The 19576-nt window shown below is 53.6% G+C and overlaps 1 protein-coding gene across 1 annotated transcript in view; it reads left to right on the plus strand.

Annotated features, from left to right (window-relative positions):
- Positions 1-3515: 3515 nt before the first annotated feature.
- EMP2 (epithelial membrane protein 2) overlaps positions 3516-19576 on the plus strand; it is a 37426-nt gene continuing 21365 nt past the window's right edge. The window contains exon 1 of the mRNA XM_069486934.1: positions 3516-3673. The gene's annotated coding sequence lies outside the window, so the exon portion shown is untranslated. The remainder of the gene's footprint in view (positions 3674-19576) is intronic.

Raw genomic sequence — 19576 nt, forward strand, 5'->3', positions numbered from 1 at the left:
TTGGGGTTCTGCTAAGCTGTCTTAAGGCTGGGGATCAGATTTGCTCCTAGGCAAACCAGGGCATGGACACCCCCAGCCATTCCTTCTGAGAACAAGAGTCGACAGGAGCAGGTTACAAAAGACTGTAGAACCTAAAATGTTCAAGCCAAGAAGGACACACAGAGAAATTACTCAGTTCTCAATTATCTTCTCTCCCCAATCCTAAACCAACCCTCCCAACCTCCATGACCTTCGAGTGCCTTCCTTACACTTCTCTCTCTCTCTATAAGATGATCCTTTCATCAACCAGCTATTGCTACGAAACGAGTAACCATGAAGCTTCAGTGGCCTGGAAATAAACACACATTTCTCAGTCACGTGTCTGCAGTGTGGCTGGAGCGACTGTGTGTCTCAGAGGGAAGTTCTGCAGGTCACCCAGGGCAGCACTACTCCATGTGTGTCTCATTTTTCTGGGAGTGTGTCTCTCATTTCTCTGGGACCAGTAGGCACCAGAGGTATATTCTGCTCATGGAAATGTCAAAATTGCAAGAGGGCAAACCCTGCCGCCCAAACACCTTTCCGTTCCTCGTGTGTGTCATGTCTGTATATATCTCAGTGACCAAAGCAAGTCACATGGCTGAGCTCAAGGTCAAGTTGGGGAACATGCTTGTCCATCATGAGGCCACAGCTAGGCTGGAGACGTATACTGCTACTATGGGGGGCTGAAATACTGGGGCCCAGAGCTCAGTGGAACACACTCTTACTTCCCCCCCCCCCACCATGTTGAAGTTTTGAGCTTATTGCTGAAACACCAGGAGCAGGAGATACAAGCAGGTATAAGGCAGGAATCCTACTGGAGGGACAGGAGTATATTTAGAGAGAGAAAACGAAGAGCACTAGGTGGCAGGTGAATGTGACAGGTAGCTGGGCTCTGGAGAGGGTTTGGAAACCAGGGAGGGGAGCAACTGGCGCACTCCTTTCCTGGGTGCTGGAGAGGCATCTTGATGTCTGGCCAGGCCGGCCTCAGTCTGGACGCAGCCCAGCAGCAGGTGGCTCGGGAGGCGAAGATACCGGGAGGAGGCACCGCCTGGCTTTGAATCACAGAGTGAGAACACAGTTCCCTTTCCCAGTTATCTTGCAATAGTTCTGATGACAGCAGGAGAAAGACTTCTCTGTGCTCATGTGCTTTTAACACCTTGCTGATCTGCCTTTTGAACAGACCCTAAACCCTGGGCCCATGGACTCATTCAGGCAACAGTACCTGGCTACAATTTACTAACACTGTTTTATTTTGGTAGTGTTTACATTTGTAAGTTTGTCTTCTATTTTTGGTGGGTGGCACTGGTTTCCTGTTTACCATGGCGATAGAGGGCTTTCTTTTAAAATAAACACATTAAAATAAACAGAGTTAACTTAAAGAAGACTATTAAGTGAATACTAAGACAGGGGGCAGGTGGATATGGCAAAAATGATAGCTTGAGCTTGGTTAGCACTTGGTGGCGATAGACTGGAGAGAGGAGAGTGGTGTTTGATGCTGTCAGTCTGGGTTCAAATCTGTTTCATCACTCGCATGGAGCCGTTGAGCAGGTTATTTATGTAGCTCCTTTGAGCCTTGGTTTCTTCATGGATAAGATGCGGGTGACTTCTTTCGCAGGGCTGTTGTGTTATATTGAAGGTAATGTTTGTAAAGGAACTGGCGTACGATCAGCAAATGGCAGAAGAAACCCACCTGCTCCATCTCCTACGTGCCCTTTCCATTTTGGGAGAGACTTCTGGGTTTTCACGGTCCTCTACGAGGCCACAGGACAGACAGGTGGGCCCTGCCTGGCCTCCTCTATGGCAGTCAGACCCCACGCTTCCCATTATGGGGAAGGGGAACTCAGTTCAAATTAATGCCTTCCTGCCCTCTCTCCAGCCCTGAGTAAGAAAGTCTTGAGAAGCCATAGAATTAAGAGAGTTGGCAGGTCAGATCCCAGACCAAGTAGGGAAGTTCAGGGCCTTGGAGGGGTTCTCCCATCCCCCAAACATCCCTAATTTAGACCCAGCAAGGCTCTCCCATTGCAAAGCTCCTCAGCAGCATTAAAAAAAGATGCTCATCGGCCGGGCGCGGTGGCTCACACCTGTAATCCTAGCACTCTGGGAGGCGGAGGTGGGCGGATCGTTTGAGCTCAGGAGTTCGAGACCGGCCTGAGCAAGAGCGAGACCCCATCTCTACTAAAAATAGAAAGAAATTATATGGACAGCTAAAAATATATATAGAAAAAATTAGCCGGGCATGGTGGTGCATGCCTGTAGTCCCAGCTACTCGGGAGGCTGAGACAGGAGGATTGCTTGAGCTCAGGAGTTTGAGGTTGCTGTGAGATAGGCTGACGCCACGGCACTCACTCTAGCCTGGGCAACAGAGTGAGACTCTGTCTCAAAAAAAAAAAAAAGATGCTCATCAGGAAATATGAACATGACGTCCCAGCCAGAGGACACTCGCGCAATAAATCAGTATTTCTTAAAAGGGTTTCTCGTTCTCTTGTCAGTGGCACAAGTCAATTGCCTTGTGTTTGGGGTGTGTACAAATAACATTAACCTGTTAAAAGTACAAAAATATAAAAAATAAACAGTCGTGGCCCTGTGTTGGAATTTCTTTTGATTTTTTTAATACACTAAGTCCCACTTCCCCTTCCACACACAGGATGGGGCTCAGGCCCCTCTGGCCTCCCCCCCTCCACCTCATCCTCCCAAGAGCCTCTAGAGCAGACCAGCCCTCTCAGTTTCCAGATGGGGAAACTGAGTCTGGAAAGAAAGGCAGTTCCTTGTCTTTTGATGTCATTTCCAGGGACAATAAATTCCAGGACTTCGTGTTCAAAAGATACAGGGAGTGGTTTATGTGAGGGTGTGTGTCTATTGGCCACGGAGTGAATGGGGGGGGCACCCTGGGGCCGTCCTAAACCTTGGTTCCTGGTTGCTGGGCCACCCCACACCACGGCCAGCTTTCCAGGTCAGTTAATAAAAATGACAATGGCTGACATTTATGGAGGATTTACTATGGGCCAAGCACTGTGGATGTATTACACCTCCAGGCCTTACAACAACCCAAGGAATGGGGTCTTGTAATAACTCCCAGTTGCAGAAGAGGAAATTGAGGCAGGAAGATTAAGTACAAGCTCACGAAGTCAACACAAGTGCCCGAGAAGGGGGCTTCTAGAGCTGGGAGCCCGGATTCCAAAGCCCCTTACCCAAAGGGACAAGAAGAAAAGGGGAGAAGTGGGGGCGAAGGGAGGGGGTAGGGAGGAGGAGAGGAGGAAAGAGGAGAGGGACGTGGAAACCTGCGAGGGGAGCGCAGCGAAGAGAAACTTCCAGCCCTCAGGACCTTCCCTTCTTCCTTCTTTCCCTGGGCCTCGCCACCGACTCCGCCCCAAACTTGGCCAAAGGGAGGCGGGCGCGGGCTGGGGACGCCTGGGGCCTTTCCCTGCAGGGTCCCCTCCGCCTCCTGCGGCCCCTCCCTTCGGCTGTCCCGGCTCCTGACATCACGCCCTGGGAGGCGGGATCGGGAAGGAGGGGGCCGTGGGGAGGAGGCTCCGCGCCGGAGAGGGAGGAGGTAGGGCGCGCAGTCCCAGCCCAGAGCTTCAAAACAGCCCGGCGGCCTCGCCTCGCGCCCCAGCCCGTCCGTCTGTCCAGCTGCCAGCGCCGCCGCCAGTGCCCGGTGAGTTGGGGGCGCGGCCGGGATCCGCGCGCGGGGCGCGGTCGGGGGTCTCGGGGTCACGTGCGCCCGGGCAGCAGGGGCGCGACCTCGCCACTTACTGGACCGTGAGCGGCCCCCGGAATTGGTGGGGGGCAGGGAGAGGCCCGTGCCGCAGATCTCCAGCCTGCGACGCGCTCGTTCGGGCCCCCGAATGGCACCTCGCCACCCCCGGCCAGCTTCCTTCGCCTTTTGCGCCGAGGCGGGCGGGAAAAGTTCGGGGAGGAGTCGGGGCGGCTCCCCTTGTCCCAGCCAGCCCTACTCCCGACCTCTCGGAGACCAGGGCGGTCCCCAGTGTCGCACGAGGGACCCGGGTGTCCCGGCGCAGCGCCCCCAGTCTCTCCGACCGGGCAGGACTGGCTGAGCCCAGGCGCGGTTGGCGGGTCCTCCCGGGCTGCGCACCCCTCTCGGCCCGGCCGCGGCTCCGGCGCGCCCCCGAGCGGCGAGGAGCGACTTCTCTGGGTCCGGAGCGGTGGAGGGGCCTGGGGGCGCTGCTGGGATGACACCTTTCTCCCTCCCAGCTCTGACGGGGCTTGGGGGGCTTGCAGGAGGCAAGGCCACGCTCATGGGTTCCCGAGCAAGGGGAGGCTAGAGGTCAGAATGTGGACTCTACGCCCTCCCCAAATCCGGCAACCTAAGTACACTCCAGGGAGGTCTTTAAGGTCGTAACGTGGCGCTGACATGTGGACATCGTACGGGGGGGACTGGTGGGAAACACCTGGACTTGGGCGAGACCCCACAGAGCAAAGCTCTCCCTCCAGGCCACAGAGTCCACCCCCTGCTTTACAGTAAGGCTGTCAGCCCAGCTTCAGGTTTGGAGAAAGGGTCACTGTCCGCAACCGCAAACTCCCAAGCTGGGTGTGTGTGTGTGTGTGTGTGTGTTTACATGAGCGGCGATCTGGTAACCCAGCTGTGTCTAAGTAAGGGGTTTGGACAAGGACTTAAAGCCTCCAGCTCAAATACTGTGTGATTCCACGTCTATGAAGCACCTAGAACAGGCACATTCGTAGACAGTAGCATGGTGGTTGCCAGGGGGCGGGAGTGTGTGGGAGTGGGGAGTTAGCAGTTCATGGGTACAGATTTTGTTGGGGAGGATGAAAAAGTTTAGGGTTAGAGATAGTGGTCATGGTTACACAACATTGTGAATGTATTTAATGCCACTGAATTGTACACGTACAAGTGGTTAAAATGATAATTACCGCCAGCCCGCTGCTCTTCAATCTGAATCAGTTATAGAAATGCCAAAACTGACACACTGTTGCTGGCCACCTCTCCCTGCAGTTTGGCCTCTGGATAAGGAAGTCCAGGGAGAATGAGGAAGGGACAGGGTCCTGGTTTCCCCGGTAGCCACTAGCGGGAAGGGTGGCCTCGGAGCTGATGGAGGTTCCAGGTGCCCTGGTGCGCACCTGTCTTCCCGCTTCTCCCGGTGAGCCTCGCCCCGAGCCTCGCCCCGAGCCTCTCCCCTGAGCCGTTTGCAGCAAACTCCTCCGTTGCAGGTGGGGAAACCCAGGCCAGAGACAAGTCAGTTTGCTCAAGGCCACTGAGCTGTATGTAAGTGCCAAGAGCCAGACTTTGAACCTCCCCCTCCCCCTGAGTCCTCCCCCTTTTTCCACTTGGAGATGCCCTGGCGGTTTGTGGGGAATGGGGGGCCGGGGAGGGGACACTTCTGGAGAAAACAGGGCGCAGCTGCCCGCGGGGGCCTTGGCAAATGCCAAGCCCACAGCCAAGGGAGGGGTGTGGGGGTGGCAGGAAGGTGCGGAACCTGTTTTCCCACTGAGGGTTTTTGGATCCTGCCACCTCCACCCCCACGGGGACCTGGGGAGTGGGGTCTGAGGCAGAGAGCAGGCCACGTACCCTGAGCCTCCTCTGCCCCCGAAGTGGAGAATTGAGATTCGTCTGAAATCCAGAGAACACATTTGTGGTGAAGCCACAGACGTGGCCAGCAAGTGGGGTGGGTGAGGGCAGGGCTACGTGGGAACAGTGGTGTTAAGAGGGTGGGGCTTGGAGGTGACACTTCCCTGGGGAAGGGGGGTGCACCCTCTCTGGCTGGCACCACCCCAGATCAGGGTCTAGCTGATGAAGGGCTAACAAGGCGTGGTGGCATTTGACTGGAAAGACAGAGCACATCCATTTAGCACCTACACACACACACACATACACACACACAAGTAATAGCACTTAAATCCTTTATGGGGTCCATTCTTCCCGGAATGGGGGGAATGTTTACCCAGCTTCCTTTTCTCTGCCTCTCACATAAAGGCCACGTGCATATGCGCACTCTCAATTTTGCAGCAACAGGTAAATCACAGGGAGGCTCCACCCGCCAGTTTTTCATCCTAGGCGCACACTGACACTCCGCTGCCCTGGCCTCTGCTCTGCCGCCTTCCTGGTCGGTGGGGGCACAGCCAAGGCCAGTTCTTTGTCACAGTAAACGCCGCCAGACATGACCAGGAAGGGAAGTCTGTCGAGACAAAAATACATAAATGCCTTTCCAGGCCAGATGGATGGCGCTGGATTGCTGGCTGATTGGCGAGATTTGTTTGGGAGGCAGGAGGCCAGTCGCCCTCCTGAGGGGGCAGGTAATTGTGTGTGTGTGTGTGTGTGTGTGTGTGTTGCAACACGTGGCTGATTCTCAAGTGGGGCCTCTGACACAGGCTCCGGAGGCTAAGGGGGTTAGGGTGGGCTCCACCGTGGGGAGCTCCTGGGCCACCACCCAGGCACTGGGATAGGGGTGCTGGCCTCTCCTAGAGGAGTGAGTTAAAGGTCGGCCTTGGGACGCCCGTGCAGGAGGAGGTGAGAGGGTGTCTTGGGAAAGCAGGCAATTGGCGACGGCAGCTGGCATGGGGGAATAGGGCAGTTGGCATCGTGGGAAGTACTAGAGGCTGGACTCTTGAGTGACAGCCTCTGCTTGTCCTGGGAGGAACTGGGAGATAGGAGTGGGGGTGGCGGGAAGAGGCTCCCCTCCTTCCCCTAGGAGTGGCGAAGTCTGGCTCCCTGCAGAGTTAGCCCAAGTACAATTTCAGGAGGACTGTGGCGGGAATCAGACGCATCTGGCTCTTGTTAGAGACAGGCCGAGCGAGGGGGGAGTCTAAAAATATCAGAGGCAGAGCTGCCACCCAGCGAGAGAGTACAGGCCTGGTAACCTGACACTGGGGCGGAGGCTGGCGGTGGTGACGACACCGCCAGTGCTGCTCTATTCCAGAGTCACTTGGGCTCTTCCAGGCAGCCAACAGGGTGAGGGCTTCCTGTGTTCAGGGCAGCCGCAGGCTGAGATTGGAGAATTTCAGACATATAAGGGCCTTTTAAAGTCCCAGTTTGAAAGCTAGGGACACTCAGAAAGGTGGAGTGACTTGCTCAGGTCACACAGCAAGTGGGCGGCAGACCCAGGACTAGATCTGGGGCCCAGCTGAGACGTTCAATGGCTAGGAAGTGGTCAGTGGGATTCCAGGCTCAGGTCCCCAGGGTCTGGGGCCCTTTTATGGCATGTGTCATCTGTCTAGGATGCTGGATGTCCACGCTCACTCACGTACTGGCGGAGAGTGGTAAACAAGGAGCTATGCTCAGGCAGGAGGTCACTTCCCATTGGGCACTAGGTCGCTCTCAGGCACAGCTGTTGGGCTCTGGGAATGTTGGCCCGTCTTGGGGCCGGATGTGGGGAGAAGGGAGGCTGGAGAAGAACCGGCTGAATGAGTCTTTCCCTCCTTCCCGTGCAAAGACACTGTTGGTTTTGTTCACCCAGTATCGCCAGTGCTTAATGAGTAGTTGTGGAACGGAATCATTGCATTCCCGGGGCTGTCACCATCCTTGGGAAGCTGGGCTTCTAGTGATCTATTTCATAAAAAGGACCCTATAAACTGTTCCAGTTTCCTGCCCTCCATGAGCAGGCTAGATGACATCAGCTTCTAGAAGCTTCCTAGAACCCTGGGTCCAGAGCTGAGAGAGGGGTCACCAGAGTGATATTTGGCACCAAGATTGTCCTGAGAAATCTGGGATGCACAATAGTCATCACCATGCAGGACAGAAAGACGGACAAGCTAAGTCCCTCAGTTCAGACAGTTCATCGTCCAAGGTCAAGGTTTTCCCAATAGGAAAGTTGCTCGATCTGAAGATTTCTCTTTCTGATACTCTGATCACAAACTTCTCGAGTGAACTGTCTTTCCTTAAAATGAAATTAATAAAAAAAAAGTAGTGAATAAATATGACCCAAAGTTGTCTCGTTAGTCTTATGAATGTTTCCCCAGGCGTGTTACTGCCGACGGTGTGCGAGATAATTGCACAAAACCTGCAGCTGAGTGTAAAGAGAAAAAACAATAATTACATATTTTTCTTGGTTGTTTTTTTTGGGGGGGGGGGAAGCAAGTAGCACACAAAGCCGTGGTTTCACAGATACTGCTGCTTAGGTTGAAATGAAAGTCGATGCTTTAAACTTTAAAACATTTTTTTTTAATAATTAAAGAATTTGCTTCATAAGCACAGGTGGTCCTTGGGTTTGGCAAACATCTTAGTACCGGAGTGACTGCCTTTTGGGAGATGGTATCGTAACAGGACTGGGATGGGCGAGTTTCACTCTTGATAGCATGACTCATCCTGAAATATCTACGAGCTCCGCCTACAAGCCCCTCTTTGCAAAGACGCCCCCAGTGTTCAGCTCCAGACTGAGACCGACCACTTAGCTGCCGAGGGAGTCTCTTCATCTTTAATGAAGATCATGGTTCCACCCCATGACCTGCGCTGGTTGTTCGGAGGATCAGAGGGGATGACATATTGATGTACGTGGAAGTGGCTTGAAATGTTTGTGGTTTGCTTGAATCAAAGGAAGGCCGAGGGAGGGGCTGCCTTGCCCACTTTAATCTCGAGGAGTATTATTAAGCTGCTTTGTGCTCTGGCAATACAAAGGGAGGGAGGCGGGCTGGGAGGGCAGAGGGAGGGAGGCGTAGTGTGGGGAGGGCTTCCCTTCCACATCCCCAAGGACCCCGCCAAGGAGGCAGGTGCGAAGATATTCGCAGAGCATTGCTGGAACGAAAAAGAAAAAAAGAGAAAGAGAGAGAGAAGAAGAAAGAAAAAAGTGGAAGCAAATGAAATGTCCATTTGGCCACTTTGCAGAATATTTGACAGCAGTTGAAAAGAACACGGTTCGTCCACGGGCACCAATGTGGAAAGGGCTCTGTGGCATTATGGAATTAAAACAAAACCAAGTAGCAAAGCAATATGGAAAAATGTTCTATTTATGTAAACATAAACAGAATTTCTTATGTTATGTTTACACGAGGAACAATGTCTGGAAGGGTACACCAGAATGGATGGATGTGCTTGTCTCTGATGAGAGAGGAGGGAAGGAGCCGCACGGGCAGGGTAAAGACTTTTCTGTAACCAAGAGAATAGCATCGTCAGTTGCCTCTTTCCCTAAACTTCAGTGAGAATGAAATAGTCGCCCCTAAATCCGGTGAGCAATGGGGGTTGTGCAGGTGTGAGGGCAGCAAGGTCGGATGACATATTTGGCGGTGGGGTGTCAGATGGCTTGCATGGCGGAGGCTCCCTAGACAGAGAGACCAGTTTGGGACTCTTTTGGAAATCCAGGGACAAGGACATGGTGACTGATCTGAGGTGGTGTCGTCCAGCACTCCCTCTCGAACATCACATTGTGGATTCCTAATAGGCATGATGAGTGTCCCGTCTGGGTGCGGTTAATAGATGTTAACAATGGTTTGGACACAAGGCGCCGATGGCGGGTTCACTGGGTCATGTTAATGGGGCAGTTATGAAATCCAGGGGAAGGTGCCTGGGAAGCCCCTGGGAACGGGAGTCCAGGGCTTCGAAGAGAATTCCAGGAGACAGGTAAAAAGACCTGGGTCTCAAACTGTTTTAGGTTGATATTTTGGGGTTGGCAAAAGTGACTTAGATTTTACCAATGTTATCAGTAGTGGTAATAATAATAATTATCGTTACTCTTGGTTCAGCATTTATGGAGTGCAAAGCTGTGTGCTGGGCCACGGGTTTTACATCCCTTCCCTCATTTAAAATGAACAACCATGCCTGGGTGCAGTGGCTCACGCCCGTAATCCTAGCACTCTGGGAGGCCGAGGCAGGAGGATCGCTTGAGGCCAGGAGTTCAAGACCAACCTGAGCAAGAGTCAGATCTTGTCTCTACAAAAAATAGAAAAATTAGCCAGGTGGTGGTGCACATCTGTAGTCCCAGCTACTCGGGAGGCTGAGGCAGGAGGATTGTTTGAGCCCAGGAGTTTGAGGCTGCAGTGAGCTATTATGACACCACTGTACTCTAGCCTGGGTGACAGAGCTGGTCTTCCACCCCCCGGGGTGGTCCTCTCCGTAGATGCTGCTTCTCCTCATTCCCAGGGATACCATCTTGGCCCAGGCCTCTGTCTCTGTTGTGCTGACAACTGCACAAGCGCCTTGACCACTGTCTCCGCAGCCACTCCGGCCCACCATCCATCTTCCATCCGCATCCAGAAGGAACTTACAGAGATGCAAAGCTGACAGGGTCATGTGCCCCCACCCCCTCCCCTACTTAAAATTCATCAGTAGTTTCAATTGCTCCTAAATTAAAGCAACAGATCCCAGGGCTTGGAGGTCCTTGGCTGGGTACCCCTTAGAATCCCCTGGGCAGTCTGGGTAAAATGCCACTTCCCAGTCCCCACCTGAAAGCCACAACATCAGAATCTCTGGAGGCCGGGGCCAGGGCACGGGGAGTTTTCGAGGTGCCCCTGGTGCTGTTGGTGTGGGACCCGCTGGCCTGGCCCCTTCTGGATTTTCACTGTGTCCAGGTGCCGGCTTGCTCCAGCCCCTGCCTGCCTTTGCTCCAGCTCTTCATCCTCTCCACCGCTGCTTCCACCTGCTCTGCCCTCTCTCCTCCTCCTTCCACGTTCTCTTCTGCTGTTTGTCCAACTAATTCTCTTTGATCTTTAAGACTCGCACCATTTCTTTATGGTCGCCGTCTAACCCCAGGTTAAGTCCGATTTTCTCTTTGCCATTATTCCTGATGGCATTTGTTTAAGCCCGGCAAGGGCTGGAGGGCACAGCTTGAGTTCCCATCTGTTGAGTTCACTGGGACACCCCCAACATCTGTCAGCGTCCCCCCAGCATCGCAGCGGACCCAGGGGAGAGATACGGAAGGGAGGCCCAAGCCTTGGGTGAGCAATGGGCCGGAGGCTGCAGGGGTGAGTGGAGTGGGTGGGGCGGTGGGAGTGTTTGGGAGGTCCCTGGGGTCAGGCCAGCTGCCCCCTCTCCCTCCTGCAGTTGGCTCTGCCTGGAGCTGCATCAGGCATGGTCAGTGCCGTGTATACCAGCGTGACACGGGGTCACATTCCTCCAGGCCAGAGCCCGAAAGAGACTTAATCTATCAACACACCCAGGGAGGGGTCCACACACCGGCAGGCACTGGGGGGTGATTTCTATAGCATACAGGTGGTGCTGACCACTAATATGCTCGTATTCATTCCAAAGCGTGTTACTGAAATGCCACTCGGCGAGCGATGCTGCTTTCCCACTTGTGATGCGCTTTGGGACATGAATCCATCTCAGCTTAATGCGTTTTAAAGAAAACTGTGGGTAATGAGTAGAGCAGGTGGTGCACAGAGAAGGGGGAAATGGCCACAGTGGTGGAGGTGACACTCGGTGCCCACCCTGTTCCCTTCACTGCATAATGTGCCCGTCTCCTCGGCGATGACTCACAGCTTCTTCTCCGGAGAATTTCGAGAAGCCCCTCCCAGAGATGCCTGGGAGGTCACGCTCCCATCCCCCTTCCGGGGCCAACACTCAGCAGAGGCCTGCGGGGCGGGGCAGGGCGGGCCGGTAAGAGCCCGGCCCCGTTGCCTGGGGCCGGACGAACTGCTGCTGTCCACTCCCCGGAGCTCCCTGGAGGGCCAGGCCGAGCTGGACTTCAGCCGAACCCACTTCTTTGCTGGCCTCTTCCCCCCTGGCGTCCCGCTTCCCCCACTTCCTCCTCCGTTTCACCGAAGAGCCTCCTTCAGAAAATCCCTAAGGACAGAATCCACACCCCACTCCGCCTCTAGGTAACCGACGTGAGACCTAAGACGTGACTTTCAGGGCTGGACATGGGGGGTGCAGCTTTAATGCCACCCTCTCCTTGTGCCAGGGAGGAACTGCGGTCCGGTTAGCAGGTGTGACTTGCCCCAGGGTACCAGGTGGCTGCGGCAGGGCCGGGCAGGGCCGATTGGAGGAAACAGAAGATAAAAGAGAGCCAGTGAGTTTTCATTACTCAATGGTCTGTGCGTGGACCGGGTGTACCTTCTAGCCACAGGGTCGTGGTCCTGGTGTTGGGAAAACCTCCCAGAAAGAAGGTTGCATGAGGAAAGGATCCATTCACCTCTCTAGTCCTGAGCAGTCGGAGAGAAACCTGTGAATTGGCAGCTTCTACTTGTTTTACATACACATGTAAATACACATAATATATAAATGTAGTATGTAAAATGGGTATATGTGCATGTCTGTGTGGGTATGCACTGTGCTCCACCTCAGTGCACGCTGAATGTTATCATTTAAGGACCCATGAAAGGGTTACCTGGTGGTTTGCAATCCTTGCTGTTTATTGGACTCACCTGGGCAGCTTTTAACAAAAGAGAGGTTCTGATTTAACGGTCGAGAGAGACGCTCCAGGCGTGTGCTCTTGCACTTCCTGCAGCCTGGATTCTCGGCAGCCTCAGTGTTGCCATGAACTGGTCGTGCCCAAGACTAAGCTGTGCTTTCTGTGTCTTGCTCCGGGTATTCTAGAGCCCTGGGCTTGGTTAGGCAAGGTGGTGGCCGGGGGTGCCACTGCTCACACCCCAGTTCTGCCACTTACCGGTGGTGGGACCTTCGGCGAGCCACCTAACCTCTCTGCCCCTCCGTGTGCTCATCTGTATGAGGGGGACTGTGATGAACCTAAAAAGACAGTATTCTGATTAGACAGTATCTCGAATGCCTCGTTCCTCAGGTCCCCCCTTGAGTTTGTAGTATCTTGTGCCACACACAGCAGGGGTCCTTGGATGACCCTGGTGGGACATGAATCAAAGGGAGGCTTTGGTTTGCTCTACCAGGGCAGTCTGGCCCCAGCAGTCCCCTTGGGGGGAACCCAGGTCTCCCCACTTTGCCTTTTCCTGGGGGGGTGTTGAGGCTCCTAGAGAACCAGTGTCGCTTCCTGCCGGAGCCCCACCTGGACCGTGAGCCCCCATGGCTGTCCTTCTCCCCTCAAGCCTCCTTGCCTTCTGCCCCTGCTCCTCCCTGGGCATGTGGGTGGAACCCCTGGCACACTCGCCCAGGTGTGTTGGGGGCCTAGCCTGAGCCCCTGCCCACCCCCTCCCAGCAGCCTCCCTGGTGCTGTTTCTGCAGTTTGCAAGCAGGAGACCAGGAGCTGGGAGTTGTTCGTGCTCTTGCACTCAGAAGACCCAGCTGGAGGCTGCGGGGCTCCCACGGGGGAGGAGGACACTGTGCCTTCAGGTCGAGTCCCCTCACCCCAGATTCCCCCTGTGTTCACCTCCTGCCGGCTCTGGAGGCTCAAGGCATCCTGGGGAGTCCTGGAGTGGGAAGAAAGATGCCCCCCAAAAGTCTCCATCCTTTGCCCCACGGATAGGCATTTGAGGATGTACCGTGCTGGGCAGGGGCCACAGCAGTGATGGGACGGACATAAATCCCCACTCTAGGGAGCTCCCAGTGCAGAGGGACAAGACAGAAAAAAGAAGTGAGTAGAGAGAAATTAGAGTATAGCGGATGGCGTTCAGTGGTTGGAGAGGAGATGAGGGCAGGCCGCTTGCTCAGACAGAAGACCTGGGGAAGCTTCTCCAAGGAGGTGACTTTGGAGTTGAGTCTGAATGAAAAGAAGAAGCCAGTCATGCCAAGATCTAAGAACTTTCCAGACAGAGGGAACAGCTTGTGCAAAGGTGCCGCTTCCCTGGGGGGTGGGGGACAGGCTTGGTTTTTTGGATACTGAACCATCCCCACGGTTCTTCTGAGCTCTCCATGAGGGCGGGGACCCCGGAGTCCCTGTCTTCACGCCCTGCCGTAGCGCCTACAAAGAACCTCGCGCCTTCTGTGTACTCCGGGAACACGCAGATGGACAGGAGGCTGGAAAATGGGGGCACACGTGTTCCACCTCGTGGGGTGTCCCGAGAGGTGGAGCTGGGTGGTGGCTTGTAGGTGGGGCACGGTCTGAGAGTTAAGGGGCTCCTGGCCCAGATCAGCCCCTTCCAGCTCAAGACCCTGAATCCTGACCCGTGGTTTCTACCTTCCCTCCCTCAGCCGGGGCCACCGAGAGCTCTTAGGTCATGGTGTCCTTGTGGCATTAGATCCATAATTCATCACATTTTAATATAGTCACAGATATGTGCGACCATCACCACCATCAATTTTAGAATATTTTCATCACCCCAAAGAGAAACCCCCTACCCTTTAGATAACTCCTCCCCCATCTTCCCCGTCCCCGCCAGCCCTCACCAACCCCTCATCCACTTTCTGACTCTGTGGATCTGCCCATTCAGGACATGTCACATAAATAGCATTGTGCACCACGTGACCTTTCGTGCCTGGCTTCTTTCTCGGAGCACGTGTCCTCCAGGTCCATCCCTGCGGTAGCGGGTGTCGGTGCTCTGTTCCTTTTTATGGCTGAATAATATTCCCCACGTGGACGTGCACGTTGTATGCACCTGTTCACCCACTGCTGGATGCGTGGGCTGTTACCGCCGTTGACAGCGGTGAGTAACGCTGCTGTAAACACCGTGTGCAAGTTTGTGTGGAGCTGGGCTTCATTTCCCTTGGGTACATATCCAAGAGGGATTGCTGGGTCACAGGGTCACTCTGTGTTCAGTTGTTTGAGGGACTGCCAGGCTGTTTTCCGCAGCGGCTGTACTGTTCTACATTCCCACCAGCAGAGCATGAGGGCTTCTATTTCTCTGCTTCCCCCGGTTTTAATTTAATGCTTAGCCCTGTCCTTGTTTCTAGCTCCTAGGAAGCTCCCAGTGGTGGAATTTCTATAGGCCTAGACCAGGTTTCTGGGGGCCAGGGCTCCTGGGTTTAAGCTGGGCCCCACCGGAGTTCTGGGACAGGCTGGGCCCAGGCCAGGGGCGGCTGAGGTGGAAGGAAGGGAAGGCACAGGCTCTGTGGTTGCCTGGGTGGAGACCACCGAAGACAGAGTTGGCATCAGAGCTTTCTTTAGTGCTGTTTTCGGCACGGGGGGATTCACGGTGCTGCAGTGAGTTTAGATGGCTCTGTCATCAAGTGCCACAAAGCGTCCCTTTTCAATGCCCTTTCAACTCTTCTGATTCCTTCCAGGGGCAAACTGGTGCTATGGCGTTCAGTGCCCTCCGACTCTTGTTTTCCCTCTTTAGCCAGGTCTCCGGCTTAGTTTCTTTGGCAGGAAACAGCATCAAACCAGAATTTGTGAACTTTTTTTTGGGGGGGATGCTATTTATTTTCATAATCAATTTCTATTTATGGCAAGTGATGCTGATTTTCCATTCCCAGGGAAATGGAAAACCAAAAGGTTTCTCTTTAAAATGCATGTATGTATGTTACCAAGTGGTTAGAGAGGCACATGACTGAGTTTCGGAGCCCTTGTTCTAAAGTTTAGGGCCTGACGATCAGATGTGATAGTGGACGGTGCTGAGGTCCGTAGCCCTGCGGCACGTAGGGGTGGAAACTGGGTGCTAGAAAAATAATGCAGGCAGAGGCTGGGGGCAGGGGTGGTTCTAATGTCACACGGCGCCTTTCAGCTGAGACTGCATGAGTGTGCGATTCCCATTGTGTTGGGGCAGTTTCCCAATCCCACGGCCGGACAATGTCATTGCTACAGACGCAACATCGTCAGCGGCGCTCCAGTGGGAAGGGTGAGATTTTGGGGGTGGGGGCGGAGGGGGTGCCTTTCTTTCCAGCATGGCCACCTACAGCCCCCACAGGCATGCCGGTGGGGAAATGTTACTGGGGGACTCCAAGTTCATGGGAACGGCTCCCCAGCTCAGAAATGCTACCCACGGTGCTGGCTCCGCATCTGCCCTGGTCTTGAATTTTTTGTAGTGGGATTCCTTTCTGTTGGTGCCCTCCGAGTCTGCAGTTAAGGGGCGTGACCTGCCAGCTGTTAGGTTGGTGAATCCATATGGGCTGGGTACCCCAGTGGAGAGGTGCTGTACTAGTCAGGGTTCCACAGAGAAACAGAACCAATATGCACATACTTAGATTTATTTTAAGGAATTGGCTCATGTGATTATGCAGGCTGGCAAGTTCAAAATCTGCAGCGTGAGCCGGCAGGCTGGAGACCCGGGGAAGAGCTGATGCTGAAGTCCAAGGCTGGCAGAATTCCTTCCTGCTTGGAGGAAGTCCACCCTTTGTGCTATCCGGGCCTTCAACTGATTGGGTGAGGCCCACCCACTTGCGGGAGCACCACTTCTTAACTTAGAGTCCACTGATTCAACTGTGAATCTCATCCCAGAACATCCTCAGAGAAACGCTGTGGCCCAGGCAGGGTGACACATGAAATGAACCATCTCAGATGCTTTGGTTGGACGGGACACACAGCATTAAGTAAGATAGAATCCCTTTCAAACCACTCCCTTTTAAATTCCCTTTCACCTCTGCAAAGAGGAAATCTCAGTTTTCTGCTAATGTGTCTTTAAAACTTCTCAAACACATGTGACATCCTGTTCTAGCAAAAAAAAAAAAAAAAATAGAAAGCTGCTTCTGGACTCAGCTTTTAGGAGCAAGAGCTTCTAGCTAGAATTTAATAACAATGTTTTGTTTTCATTGTATTTATTTTTTCCAGCACTCTATTTATGGCAGGCGATGCTGACTTTCCATTTCAGTTGTGATATAAGGTTTTCTTTTATAAAAGTGAATGAGCTAGGCAGTGTGGGAACGACAGGCCTGGGGAAACATCAACGTGAGCATCGCTGGGACGGTGCCTGAAATGTCCCCGAATTGTCCCCACATGCCCTGAGCTGCCTGTTGCCTGTTTGCGTTTCCTTCCCTCCTAGAGACTGCCCTGGTAGTTTATTTCTGCTTGGTGGCTCCTGTCCGAGAGTGGTGGCCGTGGACAGGAGGAGGGAACGCTGGCTCTCTGGGGAAGGGAAAGGCCTGGGGATGGCAGTCCTATGACAAACTCCTTGACCAGGATGCTGGTGCTGATTAGTAACACATCCATGGCCTTTGCTGTGTGCCAGATGCTGCTCTAGCTACTTTCACTTAACTATCTTCCAGTAGTCCTAGGGGGTAGGTGTTCCAGTGTCACCCCCACTTTACGGATGGGGTCACTGACTGTTTAAGCTGCTGGACGACAGCCTGGCTCACGTTGTGCTCTTCCCTCGTTTGCTTGAATTGCTTCCTGCTTATCTCCTACCCTCTGTCCTCTTCCTGTATCAACTTACATGCTAACCAGGTGGGACCCTGGTTTCCTGGTCTTGAGGCTCCTTGGGCCTGGCTGAGTTGCAGGCTGTGGTGCACAGTCCATAACTTGCCAGCAAAATCCATCTGCAGAAATGACAACTCTTGTCACTTATGAAAGAGGAAAAGGCTATTAAAGTGAGTGTGACCGATGTCCTGGGGATTACTAGAAAGTTGCTAATACAAAGTGCTCTGTGAAGGAGAGAATGTTAATAACCTAATGGGTGTGAGGATGCGGACACCCTGAGTTTGACACCCGCCTCACCTCCAGCAATTTAGTCCAAATCAACCTCACTCTCAGGCTGACATGCTGTGTGCCTATAGCTATGTTACCAACACTCTCTGGGCTGCAGTGTGGTTTTGCTGGGTGGTATAATTATAGGAAGCTCCTTGGATGACAGCAGCCAGTGGTGAGCTCTTTAATTGACAGGGTCAAGCAGCAGTCATTGGCAGAATGGCAGTGATTAGCTGTTCTGCAAAAGCTGCACAAATATTCAACAAGTATTTGCTGAGCAATGTTGGGTGCTGGGGAAGATGAGTAAGACATAATTTCTGTCCTTGAGGAACTGAATCTAACAAGGCAGTGTCTGCCCTGTATCAGTTAGCTCTTGCTGGGTAACAAACCACCCCGCAAACCGAAAACCTGAATTTTGTTCATGATTCTGAAGGTGGGCAATTTGGACTGGGCTCAGCTGGGTGGGCTTTTTTTATCTCAGCTGGGCTCACTGATGTGTCTGTGACAGCTGGTAGGTCAGCTGGGGGCTGGCTGGGCTAGGGTGGCCTCTGCTGGAAAAGCTAGTCTGGTCGCCAGCTGGTCTCCTGTTCTCCAGCAGGCCAGCCCAGCTTGTTCACGTGGTTGCTGGGCGGAGAGAGAGAGAATAGACGTGTATGAGTCCTCTTGAGGACTTGGCTAGAATTTATATAATGTCACATTTTTGTCGCCTTTTATGGGTAAAACAAATCACAAGGCCAGTGGGGGTTTGGTGGTTGGGGAAATAGATTCTACCTCTTAAACAGAGGATTTGATTTGCTAAAATGTTAAAATTTTTTTCACTTGTATACATGAGGGATATTGGTCTGTCTTTTTCTATTTTTTTTTTTTTTTGGTAAGTCTTTGTCTGGTTTTGGGGTCAGGGTAGTGCCAGCCTCATAGGATGAGTTGGGGCGGGGAGTGTTCCCTTCTCTTCAGTTTCCTGGAACCGTTTGTTTAGAATTCGTATTATTCTCCCTTAAGTGTTTGGCAGAATTTACCCGTGAAGCCATCTGGGCCTGGAGTTTTCTCTATGGGAAGGGACCCTGGGCTCTTGATAAATATTTTCCTCCTTTTATTGCCAAACTTGGGGGACAAAAAAAAAAAAAGACTAGTTCCATTTCTTTACATGTTGTTAGTCCTTAGCGCCTTAAAATCTGGCTCCTTCATTCATTCATTCAGCACATTCGCTGAGCGCCGTGGGTGAGCAGGGCACTGCGTTGGGTGCTGGGAACACCGTCCGGCACAGACTCGCCGGCCCCAGCCTCTGCAAGCCAAGTAAACAACCACACTATGACATCAGGCCGTGAGAGGTGCTACGGGGAGAAAAATAAAGGGCTTTAGTTACTTCACTAAAATTGTGGTCACCAAGTCTGCCAAGGAGCTGATTTTCCCTCCTGATCCCTGTTTTCTGGTCTCTCCTCTTGGCATCAGTTCCCACTGTCGCCCTTGTTGCTCTTCCACTTCTGCCCACCCCGTCGTCTCCTTCTCTGGCCTCGTCTCCTTCCTCTGTGCCCTCCTCTCCCTGGGCAGGACATCTCCTCTCCCAGTGGCCTCGCCTGCCGTCCCCACACCAGGACACCAGGGTTTCTGTTCCTGCCTCCTGTTTTCTCTTGAGTGACAGTCCCGCCTGTACTTCCAACTGCTGGACACGTTTCCAGCATCGCTCACTGGACATGTCCCAAACCAAAGGAACTGTTTTCCTCGTCCTTTGGACAAGCTCCTCCTGCCCCATCCGAGAATCCTTTTCCCTGTCCCCCAGCCCTCTGCCAAGTCCCATCAGCTCTGCTTCTGGAAGCTCTCTCGGGCCCTCCCTCTGCCCACCCTCTGTTCCTGCCTCGGTCGAGACCCTCCTTGTGTCCCACCAGGGCCGCTCTGGCAGCCCTCCCGTTCACCTCCGCCTGTTCCGTCTCCCTGGTGGTGGTGCTGTGGGTGGTTTTCTCCTAGAAGCAGATCTTACGCCTTTTCTGCTTACAAACCTTCCCCAGCCCCCACGGCCTCCAGGGGAACATTTCCTCGCCTTTGCGTGGCCCCCACGGCCCGTGAAGCTTCTCACCCAGCAGAGAGTTCTGGCCCTGGCCCGTCTTGGGGCCCAGTGGGGCGCACACCCTTCTCCGTGGTGCGCTGCTCTGTGCCTCGGGGCAGCGCACACCCCTTGCCTGCAACACCCTCTCCCCACAGCTCCGCCTGGCAAACCCGCCCACCCTCAGAGACCCGGCTCAGTGTCACCTCCTTCA

Source organism: Eulemur rufifrons, chromosome 14, assembly GCF_041146395.1.
Source record: "Eulemur rufifrons isolate Redbay chromosome 14, OSU_ERuf_1, whole genome shotgun sequence".
Lineage (NCBI taxonomy): Eukaryota > Metazoa > Chordata > Mammalia > Primates > Lemuridae > Eulemur > Eulemur rufifrons.